Source organism: Schistocerca cancellata, chromosome 4 (genome assembly GCF_023864275.1).
Source record: "Schistocerca cancellata isolate TAMUIC-IGC-003103 chromosome 4, iqSchCanc2.1, whole genome shotgun sequence".
In the NCBI taxonomy this organism is placed as follows: domain Eukaryota; kingdom Metazoa; phylum Arthropoda; class Insecta; order Orthoptera; family Acrididae; genus Schistocerca; species Schistocerca cancellata.
The window spans coordinates 45888277-45907876 of record NC_064629.1 but is presented as its reverse complement, the minus strand read 5'-3'; positions in this window follow the sequence as shown (position 1 = coordinate 45907876).

The following is a 19600-nucleotide window of genomic DNA, read 5'->3' as shown; positions in this document are numbered from 1 at the left end:
ATTCTCGATTCCCGGGGTGGTTGATCTGTATACATAGTTAAACCTCAGTGCGCGAGTCCTACTCCCATTTAACCTGCTTTTTTCTTGCACACAATCGTTCAGATTACTAACAACACACCAATTTCACACAATGGGACAGTTGGTGGACAAACTTCTATATCAATGCATGTCTCAGCTATCAAAAGTTGAGTGATTATTACCCAATACTAACCATGGTGTATAATATAATAGAGTTGCGCTCCACAGAATATACAGTTCGGTAGTTTATGTACACTACCTAAAAGGCATAGTAAATGGCAGGATTACACGTGGTATTGTTAGGGAAAGAAACATAAATGAGTGTGCAAGAGAGAAACTGGGAGCGACGATTTTTCTTTGTCTTTTTGTTCGTTTGGTTGTTTGCTTTCCCCATAATTAAAACCGCACACAATTCTCTGTTGGTCCATTGTGTATTTTATATCATTATAGAATATAAATTGCATTTCATAAGTAATAAAAATTAAGTGATGCGTTACTTCTGCGCTTTTGTATAAGCAAGGCAAACTGATGCAAATCAGTATATATATATATATATATATATATATATATATATATATATATATATATATAGAGAGAGAGAGAGAGAGAGAGAGAGAGAGAGAGAGAGAGCTGTTATTTTGCACTCAACCGAACGCTCATCATCATTATGAAAAGCAAGAGTTTTCTGTTATTATTTATATGTGGAAAGTTGTTTATGAATGAACAGAAACATGTTTTCTATGAGACTGACGAAGTATTGAAGCGATGTTTGATATATATTTTTACTTTATCATTCTGTCGAGAAAATTGCGTTTTCTGGCGCTCGTATGATAAACATATAGTTTCTTACTACAATAGCCCTGCGTTTCACTTTAAAAATCAACAGTTTTCAAATAAAATATGAATTAATCATTGACAGTTCAGTATTGTTATAAATACTTTTTATTCTTAAGCACAGACAGGAGGCTAACTATGTAGAATAAAAACGTTCCGTAGGTTACCCGGCCCTTTGGATATCCGCGCTCAGTTTCTAGACGGTTCGTCGCTTCCGGTTTTTATGGTAGTCTAGTAAAACACTGATCGCATATGTAAACAAAGGGATGGATATGAAGTGACGATCGAAAGGTATGGAATACACCCAACTTCCAGGTAAAGCCAGTACGACCTCAATTGACCAAAGCTACTAAGGAAAAATACCATAGTCTACGCTTAGTTATGGAAGTTTATGGTAGTCTGCGATAGTTTTCAATTCTGTAAATAAAACGATAGTCACACTAACACGGAACACGATTTTTTATGTCACACTGTCACTTCCGTAACAAAGTAGGAACGTTAAACGCGGTGGCAACCTCAACTAATGCTTAGTAATGCGTGTCCCAATATTAAGAATACAGTGGTTTCATCTCTACCAGGAAGAAACAAGCGTTAACTCAGAATTGTGGAGCTATTGCAGAACACACGGAGGTGCAGAATGAAAACACGATGCACAAAGGACTGGGGAGTAATCAACAGATTTATTTGGTCCCGGAGCAATTGAATGTGACCGAAGAATTGAGCGGCCGCGTAATCTCCCCTGACAGGAGACCAAATAGAGGGGCCGATTCACAGCGGAGCGGAGCGTTCACAAGGGCTGCGGTCTGCGTGGAGTGTTTGTAGCGCTACGCGGTTCCTTTGTAGGCGCCGCAGCCACAGCCGCGGGCCGCTCCGCTGCCCCCAATGGCCGCGCCCGTCTCGCCGCAAAGGAAACGCGCTGTCCTAATATTTGGCGCTGCTTCCACCGGGATCAGTGTCATTGACCCAGCCTCTGTTACCTTCGAGATTCCGTCCGATAAGCAGCTGTCGGAATGTCGTGGATCGCTACGGCGCGTCACGTACGAGGGCAATTCGGAAAGTAACTTCTGTTTGCATTCTGGTCGAGTCTCGTCTGTCTCAGGTTTGGACGACCACTGTAATCGTAAAGATAAGGGGGGGGAGGGGGGGGTGCATAATTTCGCAACTTTTTTTGTTTTACACGTTGTGTATTCCGGTTACTGGGTGTGCAGATCGACAGTCATTTTTTATTTGTTGTTCACTGTCGCTATTTGAGTTTACGTATTGTCATTTCATCATATGGAGATAGTGAGTGGAGCTGTGGATGCTAGAAAATGGAGTACCGAGTGGAGAAATGGGAACATTTCCGACGTGTTCTTCCATTTGAGTTCGATAGAGAGGTCACAGCAGCGGAAGCAGCTAGCACATTTGCATCGTGTATGGGGATAATTCCACTGGACAGAGCACGCCAAGAAAATGATTCTCTCGTTTTAAGGAGGGTCGTTTTGACGTTAATGATACTTCACGTTCAGGAAGACCTTCGGGTTTGATGAAGATCGTTTAAACGCATTAATCCACAATGATGCACGTCAGTGCAATGTGATAAGCTGTTATCATTCCACCATCGTGTGACATTTGCATACAGTGCGGAAGGTTCTAAAATCGGGCGATCGGTACTGCATGTCTGACCCAAAATCACAAAATTCAGTGTGTGGTCATATATGCATCTCTGCTTTCTCACTATCAACTGGCACGTCAACAACACCGATCATCCATTCCTGTATCGCTATGCTAACATATAGCCGGCCGTGGTGGCCAAGCGGTTAAAGGCGCTACAGTTTGGAACCGCGCGACCGCTACGGTCGCAGGTTCGAATCCTGCCTCGGGCATGGATGTGTGTGATGTCCTTAGGTTAGTTAGGTTTAATTAGTTCTAAGTTCTAGGCGACTGATGACCTTAGAAGTTAAGTCGCATAGTGCTCAGAGCCATTTGAACCATTTTTTTATGCTAACATAAGGAAAAAGAAGAAAAGGTCGAACCCGAGTAACGCAGCAACTCTCCTTAAAACGACCTGTGCGCATCCATAAAAGATAATGTTATGCATCTGGTGGTACAGGAACGATGTAGTGTACTGCGAATTGCTTCCCCGAGGTGTAACCGTCACTGCTGACATTGACTGTCAGAAACTGAGACGTCTCGCAGACGCAATCCGAGAACGACGACCAGGAAGACTGCGTGAAGTGACGCTACTCCACGATAACGCTCGCCTAGACTGACAAAAAACACTATATAGGAGTTGTTCGTGAAAGTCATTTCGTACCCATCTTATTCACCACATCTTGCGCCCTCTGATTTTCACATTTTCTGCTCTCTATCGAAGAACCTTCAAATAACTTTCCTTCTGGATGAAAATGTGGTCCGAACATTGCTCGATGAGTTCTTCGCCTCAAAACCACGTGATTTCTACAGTCGCGGGATCAAAGAGCTACTCCAGAGTTGGCAGATTGTTGTAAAGAGTGAAGTAGAATATATCATTGATGACTTAAGTCTCTGTTATGTGTATCTGTATGGCATAACGCTACGACCTTATGCGCCAGCCCAATAGTACCGACAGTGAAGCAACGCAACGTCTGGTTTTCTGTGGTGGACGAAAAAGAAGAGAAAAAAACAGTGAAATTCGTAGTGAGCTTTGTGCAGTTTATGAAGAGACAGTAGCGCAGCTGTGCCTCAGTATCGCTGTTTGTCTGTACCGCCCGTTTTACCCGAGTGGCCAAAATCGACTACTCGATGTGGTTGGTTGACCAAACAACGAGGTCATCGGTCGCATCGGATTAGGGATGGCCGTGCGGTTCTAGGCGCTGCAGTCTGGAACCGCGAGACCGCTACGGTCGCAGGTTCGAATCCTGCCTCGGGCATGGATGTGTGTGATGTCCTTAGGTTAGTTAGGTTTAACTAGTTCTAAGTTCTAGGGGACTAATGACCTCAGAAGTTGAGTCCCATAGTGCTCAGAGCCGTTTTTCGGATTAGGGAAGGATGGGGAAGGAAGTCGGCCATGCCCTTTGAAAGCAACCATCCCGGCAATTGTCTGAAGTGATTTCGGGAAATCACGGAAAACCTAAATCAAGATGGTTCAAATGGCTCTGAGCACTATGGGACTTAACATCTATGGTCATCAGTCCCCTAGAACTTAGAACTACTTAAACCTAACTAACCTAAGGACAGCACACAACACCCAGCCATCACGAGGCAGAGAAAATCCCTGACCCCGCCGGGAATCGAACCCGGGAACCCGGGCGTGGGAAGCGAGAACGCTACCGCACGACCACGAGATGCGGGCTAAATCAAGATGGCCAGACGCTGGTTTAAACCGTCCAGTGTGCTAACCACTGCGCCATCTAGCTCGGTTGAATGCACGTCATGTGCTTGCGTGTAAATCGGCCGCCACAAACATCGTGAGTGAATCAGTGACGTGAATGATCAGTTGAGCGTGCCGAAGTGTGGAGTTACAAAATCTGTTCCCACCGAGCTCACTCCTGTCATAGTAATGGATTTTGTGCCTTGTTACTCTTTATTGAACTATTTTTTAGCTTTCCTGACACATCGCGAACGTTGCTCGATAGCCTAGTATCTTCCTAAGAGCGTACTAGGGTAGAACAGAGTCGAAAAAGTGAAATGAAATGATCATATGGCATTAATGGCCGGGACTCCCCACCTGGGGAAATTCCGCCGCCGAGTTGCATGTCTTTTCAAGTGACGCCACACTGGAGAACTTGTGTGTCGGTGGTGATGAAATGATGAGGACAACACAACATCCAGTCCCCGAGCGGAGGAAATCTTCGATCGAGACGTGAAACTAACCCGGGCCCGTTGTATGGAAGTCAAATACGCTGACCACTCAGTTAAGAATGCGCAGCGCAAAACGGTATATACGTTTTACAATGCTGCGTAAATAAGAACGCACATAGATAATCATTTTAATGAACGTTGTTTTAACAGTAAAAAATACAGCTCTGTTGGGATTGGGCGAAAATATGGAAACACCGTGAGAAATGCATACTTGAACATAAATGCAGATGCTAGGAAAGTTGGCTGGTGGCACTGTTGTATTTGACCACGAATGGCACATGTGTAATGTTCTCAATAGTGGTCAGTCGTGGGCAGAATAGTTGTGAGTGCATTATGTTGGAGCTACGTCAATTCGAAAGCGGGCAAGTTGCTGGTGCACGTATCTTGAGTGCCCCCGAAACTAACGTAGCTGTTGTGTATGGTGTTTCAAGAGGCACCCTGTCCAACATTTATACCACATACAGGGAAAGCGTAAAAACAGCATGCGCTAAGTCACAATGCGGATGAAATTGTGTACTGAGTGATCGTGGCAGATGATCACTGAATAGGATTACGACGAAAAACAAGAGAATGGTAGCCGCAAAAATCACTGCAGAATTTAATGACGCACTCGCGGACACTGTCAGCAATAAAACGACGCGAAAGCAGCTCCATAAGGATGCGAATCCCCGCAACAGGAAAACATGCTGCCGACGCCAAAGTCATAAAATCAGGACCATGAAACAATGGAAGAAAGTCATTTGGTCGGATGGGTCTCGTTGCACACTGTTTCCAATTTGTTGATTGGTATAAAATTCCCTTGAAAACGTTACAGGACCTGTGTTCATCCACTCCCAGACGACTGGAAAGTGTTTTAAACGCCAACGGTTTTCCTACTCCATGTTATGCATGGTGATGTGTTGTGCTTTTGATACTTCCGTATTTTTACCCACCACCTTAATTTAAAAAGGAAAATAATTTTCAGTGTTATTTGAGACTCAGACAAAAAACAAGGAAACGAAAGATAAACTAAAACAAGTGCTATTTTCTGCCTTCTAAATATTGTCTGATGTGTTTGTAATTATGTATTTTCTCAAGCAAATAAATTAAAATGGTCTGAAATGTTTGGGCCACACTTTCTCTGCTATTTCAGTTGTCAGGAGTGTGGAGAATTTACTATACGACTTTTCTCAAGAATATCCATTTTCAATTTTGTTTTTGTCATTAGTAAACCCTGTCATCATTCTTTTTCCTATTTTTTCAAATTTATCGATGTTTTCGTAAAAATGAAAAGTCCCTCAAAATCTTACTTCCATCGTTCAGGTGCCAAACAGCACGACAGACAGCTCTTCGACACACGCAGTTTTGGCGCTGCAGTGTAAACGAAAATGACCGCTAGTGACAGACGAAATTCAGTACAGGAATAAAACACTAGCGGCACTGCGGTAGACTTACTTACCCAGAGTAGTTGGCTGAGACAAGAAAAACGCTATCGCAAAAGGATCTTACACTGAGGAGCAAAGAGACTGGTACACCTTCCTAGTATCGTGTAGGGCCCCCGCGAGCACGTAGAACAGCAGCAACACGACGTGGCATGGACTCGACTAATGTCTGAAGTAGTGCTGGAGGGAATTGACACCACAAATCCTGCAGGACTTTCAATAAACCCGTAAGAGTACGAGGGGATGGAGATTTCTTCTGAACAGCACGATGCAAGGCATCCCAGATATGCTCAATAATGTTCATGTCTGGGGACTTAGTGGCCAGTGGAAGTGTTTAAACTCAGAAGAGGGTTCCTGGAGACACTCTGTAGCAATTCTGGACGTGTGGGGTGTCGCACTGTCCTACTGGAATTGCCCACGTCCGTCGGAATGCACAATGGACATGAATCGATGCAGGTGATCAGACAGCATGCTTACGTACGTGTCACCTGTCAGAGTATCTACGTCCCATATCACTCCAACTGCACACGCCGCACACCATTACAGAGCCTCCATCAGCTTCAACAGTTCCCTGCTGACATGCGGGATCCATGCATTCTTAAGGTTGTCTCCATACCCGTACACGTCCATCCGCTCGATACAATTTGAAACGAGCAGTTAAACAGAGAACCGACTCGTGGCGATAACATATTAGACCTTCTGGTGACAAACAGACCCGAACTATTTGAAACAGTTAACGCAGAACAGGGAATCAGCGATCATAAAGCGGCTGCTGCATCGATGATTTCAGCCGTAAATAGAAATATTTAAAAAGGTAGGAAGATTTTTCTGTTTAGCAAAAGTGACAAAAAGCAGATTTCAGAGTACCTAATGGCTCAACGAAAAACTTTTGTCTCAAGTGCAGATAGCGTTGAGGATCAGTGGACGAAGTTCAAAACCATCGCACAATATTTGTTGGATGAGCATGTGCCAAGCAAGATAGTAAGAGATGGAAAAGAGCCACCGTGGTACAACAACCGAGTTAGAAAACTGCTTCGGAAGCAAAGGGAACTTCACAGCAAACATAAACATAGCCAAAGCCTTGCGGACAAACAAAAATCACGCGGATCGAAATGTAGTGTGAGGAGGGCTATGCGAGAGGCGTTCAATGAATTCGAAAGTAAAGTTCTATGTACTGACCTGGCAGAAAATCCTAAGAAATTTTGGTCTTATGTCAAAGCGATAGGTGGATCAAAACAAAATATCCAGACACTCTTTGACCAAAATGGTACTGAAACAGCGGATGACAGACTAAAGGCCGAAATACTAAATGTCTTTTTCCAAAGCTGTTTCACAGAGGAAGACTGGACTCCAGTTCCTTCTCTAGATTGTCGCACAGATGACAAAATGGTAGATATCGAAACAGACGACAGAGGGATAAAGAAACAATTAAAATCGCTCAAAAGGGGAAAGGCCGCTGGACCTGATGGGATACCAGTTCGATTTTACACCGAGTACGCGAAGGAACTTGCTCCTCTTCTTGCACCGGTGTACCGTAGGTGTCTAGAAGAGTGTAGCGTTCCAAAGGATTGGAAAAGGAAACATACAATTTTTGAACACGTATTATGTTCGAGTATAATGACTTTTCTGGAGACTAGAAATCTACTCTGTAGGAATCAGCATGGGTTTCGAAAAAGACGATCGTGTGAAACCCAGCTCGCGCTATTCGTCCACGAGACTCAGAGGGCCATAGACACGGGTTCACAGGTAGATGCCGTGTTTCTTGACTTCTGCAAGGCGTTCGATACAGTTCCCCCCAGAGGCATACCGACAATGCTTCTTTCCACGAACAATACGAGACTGGAATAGAAAGGATAACCGATAGAGGTATTCACACACCGTCGGGTGGCTTGCGGAGTATGGATGTAGATGTAGATGTAGAGACTAGTCCTACCAGGCAACATACATCCATTCATAAACAGTCCAATGTCGGTGATGAGGGGTCCAGGCGAGGCGTAAAGCTTTGTATCGTCATCAAGGGTACACCAGTGTGCCTTCGGCTCCGAAAGCCCGTATCGATGATGTTTCGTTGAATGGTTCGCAGGCTGACACTTGTGGATGGCACAGCGTTGAAATCGGCAGAAATTTGCGGAAGGGTTGCACTACTGTCACGTTGAACGATTCTCTTCAGCCGTCATTGGTTCCGTTCTGGCAGGGGCTTTTTCTGGCCGCAGCGATGTCGGAGATTTGACGTTTTACCGGATTCCTGATATTCACGGTACACTCGTGCACAGTTGTATGGGAAAATTCCTACTTCATCGCTACCTCGGAGATACTGTGTCCCATCGCTCGTGCGCCGACTATGACACCACGTTCAAACTCGCTTAAAGCTTGATAATCTGTCATTATAGCAGCAGTAACCGATCTAACAACTGCGCCAGACACTTGTTGTCTTATATAGGCGTTGCCGGCCGCAGCGCCGTATTCTGCCTGTTTACATATCTCTGTATTTGAATAAGCATGCCTATACCAGTTTCTTTGACCCTTCATTGCAATATGAAGACGGAGAAGTGATTGTGTTTGGGGAAGCACCCTTCCCGGGAAGAATGCAATAATTGCCGTACAGGATGACCAAGAATGAATATCCCGTTTGTCAGTGCAGTGCGGCGTGCTGTGACTTACGTTGAATTCCGCTCGCGTGCATCTCTTGCGTTAGTTATATTAGTCGCCGATTTCTCACCACGAATAGTGTTCTACATCTACTTGTATACCCCGCAAGCCATGTCACTTGTGTGGTGGAGAGTCTTTCCGGCACCACTACCACTTCCTCCTTCTCTGTCTGGGAATAACGACTTCCGTATGAGCTTTCACTTCTCTGATTTCTTCATCGTGGTCGTTTCGCGAGACATATGTGACAGGAATTGAATGCCCAACTCTTCTTCGAACACACGCTCTCGGAATTTGAACAGTCACCTTCGTGATACACAAGACGCCTATTGTAATGACAGTCACTGGAAGTTGTTGAGTTGCGGCCGGCCGGTGTGGGCGTGCGTTTCTAAGCGCTTCAGTTTGGAACCGCGTGACCGCTACGGTCGCAGGTTCGAATCCTGCCTCGGGCATGGATGTGTGTGATGTCCTTAGGTTAGTTAGGTTTAAGAAGTTCTAAGTTCTAGGGGACTGATGACCACAGAAGTTAAGTCCCATAGTGCTCAGAGCCATTTGAACCATTTGTTGAGTTGCTCCGTTTCTCTCTCGCTTACGAAACGATCCTGTCACGAAACATGCGGCTCTTCGTTGGATCTTCTCACTCTCTTCCGTTAATTCTACTTGGTAAGGGTCCCATACTGATTAACAGTACACAACAGTCGGTCGAACAAGTATTTTGTAAGCCTCTCATTCTGTGGACAAGTTACATTTCAGGAAGATTCTGCCAATGAATCTCAGCCTGACATCTGCTTTTCCTACAACTAGTTTTGTGTGTTCATTTTACTTTACGTCGCTCTGGATGGTTATTCCTAAGTATTTTATGGTTATTATCGTTCAACAGCTTTTGCACCAACAGCTTTGTCGCCTATTTATGCGCAATATGTTACGGTTAAATATGTTCAGGGTCAACCGCGCTTCCCGGCATCAGTTATCGATCCTCCGCAGGTCACCCAGAATTTCGCTATCTCATCTGGCGTTGCAACTTTTCTATGGAGAACAGCATCGTCTGCAGAACGCCTCATAAAGCTTCCGACGTTATTCACGAGATAATTTATGCAGGGTAAATACTTCGAGGGGTGATAGTATTAGTAACACTGAATAAAAAATTTCGTATGGTTTCCGAGATAGAACACATGTAATTTCATTGTTATTTATTTTCTATACTATCAGACATTGTCACTATTTACAGCGTATCACAGTAATGTAGAGCAAGTTGAGACGAACAGTGTAATACGGGAGACTTGTGGCAAAAATGGTTCAAATGGCTCTGGGCACTATTGGACTTAACTTCTGAGGTCATCAGTCCCCCAGAACTTAGAACTACTTAAACCTAACTAACCTAAGGACATCACACACATCCATGCCCGAGGCAGGATTCGAACCTGCGACCGTAGCGGTCTCGCAGTTCCAGACTGTAGCGTCTAGAACCGCTCGGCAGACTTGTGGCCTATCAAGTGGGGAAACCACCTCAAACTAGCCTACAAAAACTACGTAAGCTACAGCGCATGCGCTTCGCGGGAGTTTTCCAACATTCTCGCGCTCTCTTCGCACAAACCGTTAGTTCTAGAGAAAAATATGAATAGGACCTTTTCTGTAGGAAATTTAATGTAATTTAATTTTTTATTGCTTCACGTTTTCGCCGGAGGGTGCAGTTTTCGAGTTATTCAAGGAAAACGTACAAAAGTGATATTAAATGTGTTCTATCTCGGAAACCATTCGGAATAAGGCACACGTCCATATGAAGTTTTTTGTTCAGAATCACTTATATTATCAAACCTCAAAGTATACACCTTTCCTCCTGATTCACCCTGTATACAAGGTGTCCCAGGAAGAATGGTCAATAGTCTGGGATATATGACAGGATCACCGAACATGAAAGTCAAGTAGACATGAGTTTTAAAACACATTGCTTAAGAGCTATGAACACTTCTTCATCTTCGATACTGTGAAATAAATCACTTCTCCTGCAAGCTCTTTGCTTTCCGTATTTTGGTAGACTGACCAAACCGTGAAAATATTGTCCAGCAAACATGAGCTCTAAAATGCGTACCTTAAGAGATATGAGCATTTTTTTCACTAAAAGAGATGTGTTTCACAGAGTGAAGATGAAGACGTGCTCATAGCTCTTAAGGTGTGAGTTTTAGAGCCCATATTTACTACACTTTTTGCTTCGCATCACCGTTCCTGTCATATCCCTGAATATTGACCATTTCCCCTGGGAAGCCCAGTATACCACGTTGCATACAGTAATGGTTTTATAACGCTCCCTGTTTTAATGAATTTAAGGGAAAATAAACACTTCCCGGACATTTCTGCGCACGGTGTCGCCACTGATTCAAAAGGCGCGCTGCGGAATGGTGGTATAAGATCGAGCAAGAGCCTGTTGGAGCTCCTTGTGACGTAACTAGAGCGGGGCTTGTCTGCTCGCTCATCAGTTTTTAGACAGACTGTACGTGTTTCGAAACACTCGAGTTACTGAGTGGACGATCGTCTGTAGCCTCCAATGAATTTATGCATGCAATGGATTAAGCGTTTGGAGAAAATCGACGATTCACAATTACGAACGTTCCTCATAATTCACGAACAACTTTGTACGGCATAGCAAAAAATTATTCTGTGGCAAATTTTGTATCCTTTCAACTCCCAAATTACTCTCTGATGACCATAACGTCCTCAGAATGGATTCATGTCTTACATTTCTACTGCGGTAGGCTGGCGAAAGTCATCGTTTTCTTGTTGACGTTGTTACAGGTGATGAGACACTGCGTATTGTCGGTGTAGTTTATGTAACGCGGCACAACAAATATTTCAAACGTGCACATGGAAACATTAAAAAGCGACGAAGAACATTTCAGAACATACAATGTGGCATTTTGATTTCTAGCGTAGTTTAGTTGTGGAAAGCTCGTCTGCTCACTGCAACAAAACTTCGATAGCTATTGACAAGTTTCAAACAGACGTTGTTTGATCATCCTCCGAGCAGCACCTCTTCCCCAACAATAAAAACTGAATATCGTCACAGAGTTTTATACACTATGGGGAACTTCAAGGCAAAGACACCGTCCAGTGATGTCTTAGGTCGTTGAAGGTGAGTTTTGCCACTTCGCCACAATACTGAGTGCCCTAATGCTCTTGGAGCTTATGTTCAGAAGCAGTTTAAGGTTTTCGCTTTAACATGTAATTGGTAATATACTGCCGCGTGGGATTAGCCGAGCGGTCTAAGGCGCTGCAGTCATGGACTGTGCGGCTGGTCCCGGCGGAGGTTCGAGTCCTCCCTCGGGCATGGGTGTGTGTTCAAAATGGCTCTGAGCACTATGGGACTTAACTTCTGAGGCTATTAGTCACCTAGAACTTAGAACTACTTAAACCTAGCTAACCTAAGGACATCACACACATCCATGCCCGAGGCAGGATTCGAACCTGCGACCGTAGCGGCCTCGCGGTTCCAGACTGCAGCACCTATAACCGCACGGCCACTTCGGCCGGCCATGGGTGTGTGTGTTTGTCCTTAGGATAATTTAGGTTAAGTAGTGTGTAAGCTTAGGGACTGATGACCTTAGCAGTTATGTTCCGTAAGATTTCACACACATCTGAACATTTTTTGGTAATATGCTCATACACGTATTAGCGTTTTCCTAATAATCAAGGATTCGCATTCGGTAGGACGATGGTTCAAACCCGCCTCCAGCCATTCTGATTTAGGTTTTCCGTGATCGCTTCAAGCAAATGCCTGGCTGGTTCATTTGAAAGGGCACGGCCGACTTCGTTCTTCACATTTCCCTAGCCATATGGGACCGGTGATCTCGCTGTTTGGCCCTTCACCGAATCAACCAACCAACCTTAATAATCGAATGGAAACTCCTCTCTATTTTACCTCTGTAATTACGAGTTACTCAGGCTAATGGTACCCTTCGTATAGGAAATAAAGAAAACGTCGTTTGCTCTCCAAGAGAAGCTAGAGTGTGGTTTGCAGATAGCTTCAATACCGGTTTAGGCACAGGTCGAGTTATTTTTCGATGTCATACTCGTAAACACATCAGTGAAAAATGCTGAAACGTGAAAATACATGGAAGCAAATTGAGACGCAAGTGGCGTACTTGCCTTTATGACAATCCTTAAGTGAGTGTAACGAGAAGCCAAGAACAAAATATTGTTTAATTCGGAAAGAGCAAGTCCCCATTGTTTTTATTACAAAAACATGATCAACGACAAAAAATAAATAAAGAAATGTAACAGTAGTGGGAAAATGACGATTGTTCATGATAGTCCTTCTTCGCGTTGCCACTTGTCGCAGTACCACTGCCGAATGCTCGTAGTTCAGTACCGAGTTGTTGTTCGTTTCGTTCGTTGGCACGCCTATTCTGGGTCTGTTTCAAACTTTTTTTGAACTCTGGACTTCTGGTTCTTTTCGTATTCTATTAAGCGTCCAAGACCGGTAATTAAAATTTATTTTGTAAATACGTAAATTACATAAAAATTACGTGGTATATAATACACAAATCTTTTCAGGTAACAAAACATCTCAGGTTACTTGACTATTTCAATAACCAGCAGAAGAAATACTTGTAAGAAGGCAAGACTTTTTATTACACATGTAAAGGAAGTCGGCACGGCACACACGAGTGGCCATTTTCCGTCTTTTTTGATCCAAGGTAAAAGGGCAGACCGACTTACAACCGAATGAAGCCCGGGCTCCATAACCGAGTGTCCGGTCTGATATTTTGTAAAGAGAATATGATAACTTCTACAATATTGTTTCAGTGGCACAGGGTGGGGCACGAAAAATCGGGCCCGAGTACTAGACTGCACATTGTCGCCCGCCAATCGTCGTCTATTCTTTCAAAGTTGTTGTTTGCATTAGCTTATTTGTCATTTCTTCACTGCCTAATTATTAGATGTTTAGCTATTCTGCTCGTAGCGATCAACAAATCGTGGGCCGATTTTTCGTGGGTCGCCTTATATTATTTCACTGCGATCAGCTACATAACGCTACAGTTGGCTAAACGAGAGATTTTGCAGAATCAGGAAAATTACAAGTGTGTGAGAATTCTGTTACGAATAAAAAGTCTGTCTGTACTCCAGGGGGGAGGCAAGTGCCCCCTCTTTGCGCCTTCCATCTTTAGTTACCTATGCTACTAATTTTCAATTTTTCATAAGAACCGTATACCGAACACAAATGAACGGTGAACGAGTAAAAATGAACGGTTCCCAAAAACGAGCGATCACCAGTGAACTAGTTCACAAGGATGAAATAATTTGCCCATCTGTAGCACAAATACGTCCGAAATGAAGAGGGGCTCCGGATAGGTGGCGCTCGATCGGCGGAGATAGTCCACGCTGGTGACGCACTTGCCTAGTAAGCAGGCGATCCCGGGTTGGAAAGGCGCTCGTCGCCGCTTATCCCGTCATCCCCTCCCCTCACCTTCCTGTCCTTTTCCCCCCTTCACATTCAATTTACATGCAACGTCAAAACAGTATTTGACACAGCTGTTACTTACCCCACTATACAATAATTCGCACTCGGCAACTGAGCGGATGCAGTGGAGTGGAGGGAGTGACAAACAACCGGTACGAGCGAAAGTTTGAAACTGGTACATTCAGAAGCTCATAACTGCGTACTGCCAGAATTTTCGCACTGTGTCGAGTGCTGGAGCTTACGGTACATGTGTCCCTTTTTCTTCTTAAAATATGAGGTCAGGTTGGTGATGTTTCCTTATTAGATTTGCCACTTCGCGAGTTTCGTGCCAAAAATGGTTGACTCCCAGGCCATCATCTGTCCTAACCCCACTCCGTGTGACTTTTTGTTGTTTCTAAAATCAAACCGGTTAACTAAATAAATTAATACTGGCTAACATACAGATTTTTGTGTTAATTTAAAAAAGTCAAAATTAATATTGAAAGGACTCCGTTTCAACAACGTCGATTGCATTAAGAAGAATTCGCCACGGCCACCGACGGACATTCCAAAAGAAGCTTGCCAGGACTGCACGGCAAAGCGGTAACAGTTCTCGGACAAATGTGTGAATGGAGGAGGGGAACGCTTTGAATTACACATTTGTAAGTTGAATCAGATTTTTACTAAGCTACTGTTCAGCCATATTTGAACAGACCTTGTACAATTGCAGCCAGCTGCACACACAACCGTACCGTACAAATCGCGGCGAAAGGCATTGCCGAGAGTACTTTCCGTGGTGCCCCACCTTAGAGTTTCTTTACGTTTCATTCGTTTGTAGAGTGAGGGAAGAATGACTGTTTAAATGCTTCTGTGAGCTCTGCAATTCATTTATTTTGTCTTCGCTGTCCTTATGAGAACGACAAGTTGGAGGCCGTTCCTCGTTTCCTTGCTAATGACTGGTTCTTGAAACCGTATATGTAGGCTTTCTTGTGGTAGTTGACGTCTACCAGTTGAGGTTTTTCTGAATTTCCCTGACGCCCTGTCGTCAGTTCAGCAAAACTATGACTATTCGTGCTGTCCGTCCTCGTACACGTTCGAAATCCTCTGTTACTCCTGGTATGGGATACACACAGTTGACTAATATTCTAAGATGGACCACACGAATGTTTTGTAAACAATCCCCTTTGTAAACTAACTGCATTTTCTTTTCATCAAACTAATGAACCGAAGTCTTTCAAGTTCTTTACCTACAACTGAATTTATTCTGTCACGTACCATCACTGATAGAACAACAGGAATATGAAGGCTAAAAAAATAGGAAGTGGGTAAAAATATGGAAACACCAAAAACCCAACACATTACCATTCCTTATACGGTGTAAGAAAACCGTTGGCATTCGAAACAGCTTCCAGTCGTCTCGGAATGGATAAATACAGGTGGTGCATGGTTTTTAAGGGAATCTTATACCATTCGTCCTACAAAATAGCGGTTAGTTCAGGTAACGATGGAGCATGTGGATACCGATCGTGCACACTTCTCTCCGAAGTGCACCCCAGAGGTTCAATAATATTGAGAAGTGGTGCCTCTGGTGGCCAGGAGCTCATAAAACAAGACCTGTGTGAAAAGGGGCCCTGCCATCGTGGAAGACAGCCTAACCATTTCACCTCGGGAAGGACCTGATCAGCCAAAATAGTCACACATTCCCTGGCAGTAATGCGACCTTGTTGTGTAACTGTGGGGCCCAAAAAATATCACGATGTTGTTGCCCAAATCATCAGCGAACCCCCATCATGTTTCACTCTTGACAGCAAGCAACCTGCAACGTAGGTTTGCGACGGCGTACGCCACACGTAAACTCTGCCAGGAATTGGAAACAGTGTGAAACAAGGCTCGTATGACCAAATGACTTTCTTCCACGGTTCCGTAGTCCAGGTTTTGCGAATTCGGCACCACGTTTTCTTGTTACGGGCATTTGCATAACTGATGAGTGCTTTTGGAATTTCAGATAGTCCTGCCATTCGCTGCTTATGGACCTCCCTTCCTGTTGTTTGGTTGCCGACAGTGTTCGCGAATGTACAATCAGTAATTTTTACAACTGTTGTAATCTTATTTTCCGTCACAATTCTCTCGACTGACCCTCTGTCGCTATCGTTCAACACATATTTTCATCCGCGTTGCGATTTAGCGGATGATGTTCTTCCGCTTTCCCTGTATGCGATATAAATTTTCGATACGATGCCAAACACTTCGGCTACCTCGGTTACGGAAGCTCCCACACCATAGGAGCACCAACAATTTGCACACATTCGAATTCTCCTAGCTGCGACATAAAGCACCCACAACTACACAAAACACGAAAGCTTGGCTAGGATCTGCATTTTATGTTCAAACATGCATTTCGTGCAGTGTTTCCATATTTTTGTTCAACTCACTCGACCCATTGACAGATGACGAATTCTAAATTCCCCCCCCCCCCCTTTGATTTAGATTAGAGTTGACGCTATGATGTTAAGAATGGTCCAGAACCGAGCTGCTGCTACGGTCGCAGGTTCGAATCCTGCCTCGGGCATAGATGTGTGTGCTGTCCTTAGGTTAGTTACGTTTAAGTAGTTCTACGTCTAGGGGACTGATGACCTCAGATCTTAAGTCCCGTAGTGCTTAGAGTCATTTGAGCCATTTTGTTAAGAATGACATCAGGCCATTAAAATAAAGCACCAGATCTGCAAGTGAAATGCGACTGTACAAAGCGGGATGAAGCGAATAATAACAGAAAACAAAACACGAATAAAAGAAAACAAAACATCGTCAGATAGTCTGAAGAGCAAATTAAAACGTACGGATCGAAGCTGGTATTAAGGCCACGGGAAAATTTTATCTTTGGTTCCATGCCATTAGCAGAAAGAAGGAAGAAAGTCGCTAAAGAAAGAGTTAAACTGGATTCTTTGTTTACCGGGAACGAGCAGCTGCCTTTGAACAGGGATCCGTCCGCCTGCGATTATCAATGTTTTGTGCAGAGCTCGAAAGGCTGGGTTCCCACGGGCAAGGTGAAGAGGTCCACAAAAGGCGGTCGCGTCCACTGAGGCGCGAGCGCATTACCAGAACCCGGCGCGTCGCACAACAAAGCAGCCGACCAATAGTGAACCTGCCACAGCGTTTCCTACCTCCTTTCCTTTACATCCTCTGCTACCGACCACTAAGAGGTACTAAACTTCTTTTCCTAATACTCGTATAGGGCAAAGATTTTGGGTCGTGGTTCACACAACAGCTGACGTTAGATAATCACAAATCGTTCAATCAATCGTTAAAATTTTACAGGCTGCAGGAAACAAAATCTAGATATAAAGGGCAGAGCAAGGCATGAGATGTCGAATTGGTCAAAATTTGTAATATAATCATCTGTCAGTCGAATTGGCCAAAATTTGCAAGATAATAATCTATCGGTAATACTCTGCTGTGGAGTTACATTCAATATAACTTCAGTCATCAGTGAATAATATGCTAAAGTTTGCGCATTTAGCTTATCTTCCCGAGCTGGCATCTTTTTCTCTAGATGTCGCAGAGACTGATTAAGTGAACTCATTGTAATTACTTAAGCTGAACATTTAAAGAGAGGTATGTTTAGGATTCGTGGTCAAGACGGATAAATGTAAAGTTAATTCTTTCCTGTGACTTATACTAGGTAAAAACTGCCTATTAAATCACCTGAGTTATGTGTTCAATTTGTTGAGGTAATAAGTTGTGCTACATAAACATAACTGCAGTGAGGTGATCAATGCAACGTTCCGCAAGGCGCAGCATAATTAATAATGGAACGTAAAGACCAAAGTATTCAATGCTTGCTAATGGGCGAATAACAAGAATGTTCTTTCATTCTAACAAGTACACGGGCAGCTAGGGTCTAAGACAATGACGAGAAAGTAAAACTAATCTATCTGTGGAACACACATGTTTTTCTCTCGTCACTTTTTATCCCCCCAAGAACTACGGGTTAATATTTCTGAACGTTGTATAACAGTGATCCGTAGCTTTGATGGTGCCGGCTTTATCGCACTAGAGCAAGGAAAAAGTTCGTCGCCCTGACAGTGAGTGACTTAAAGATGCTCCAACAATGTTTACTTTAAATCCCCCAGTTTTCCCATTACGATTGAGGGCTAGTGTCTTGTTATGATGAAAGAAGTTCTTGTATTTTCTTTCTTGATCCCACTTCTGCAAGATAATTAATAAGAATAATCCCTTCTCCCTCCAGAAAGTACCGACCATTTTTTAACATTTTCAGAAGATAAAATCGAATTCGCTGTTTTTAGGGCAAGATCTCCAACCAGTACTTTGATTGCAGCTTAGAATTTGACACGGAGGGGAGGGTCCACATCTCATTTGCAGTATCATATCGACGCAAAAGTCGATTGGATTCTTTTTAAAAGACTGATTTTGCATTTTCTTTTGTCAACATTCACCATTCACCTAATATGCCTAGACTCTACGGCACCGGCTATCCCGATCGCCTGTATCGTATTGTGCACTTACATGGCGTTAAAATCTGTGCTTGCGGTTTGGAAGGTCCTTCGAGGAGATCATCTTATCATTTTCAAAAGATCTGCGACTACACTTGAAACCAGCTGCACATTTCTCAGCTGTTGAAAACGATGCAGTAGGCTCCTTAGAAACCTTCATCAACTTTGGAAAAAATGGCGTTGCTGATAAACCGTCCCAAACAAAACAAAAGAAAGTGGTTCTGCACCGTATTCCAGTTTATCGATTTGAAGGAGATACACATAGCGATAATACTTTAAGAATCAGTATAAACAAAACAATACTGCATATCAAGTTAACACCCGTGTTGTCGTGTAGCAGGTAAAAACAAAAACCATATAAAAATTTCGTGAACAGCAGTAAATGATTTATCTACTTGTTCATGTACGTTAGTGCGTCTTCGAGTTTAGAGGTATTGTGACTTTCTCTCGGCGTGATTGACAGACCAATTGTTTTATAGGGTCCATTCGAGTTTATGAGAAAATATTTCTGCACAATTTTTCGAAAACCGACTCGGTTGTATTCTCTAAGCTCAGTGAGTGATGATCCTATATGTGATCTCTGTCTGGATTCCAACCATCCTAAAGAAAATGAGTCGAACATTGAAACATTGTACATAGATATTAAAGCATCAGCTAGGATGTACACTCAGAAACAGACATCTCCATCTACATCTATAATCTGCACGCCACCTTGTAATATGTGGCGTAGGGCACTTTGTACGCCGCTTTTCTGTTCCAGACACCAACGGAGCGCGGCAAGAAACATAGTTGGTAAGCCTCTGTATGAGCTCGAATCTCTCTAATTTTATCTTAATGGTCTTTTCACGAGATATACGTAGCAATATATTCTTCGAATTTTCTATGGACGTAAGCTCTCTGAATTTTAACTGTAA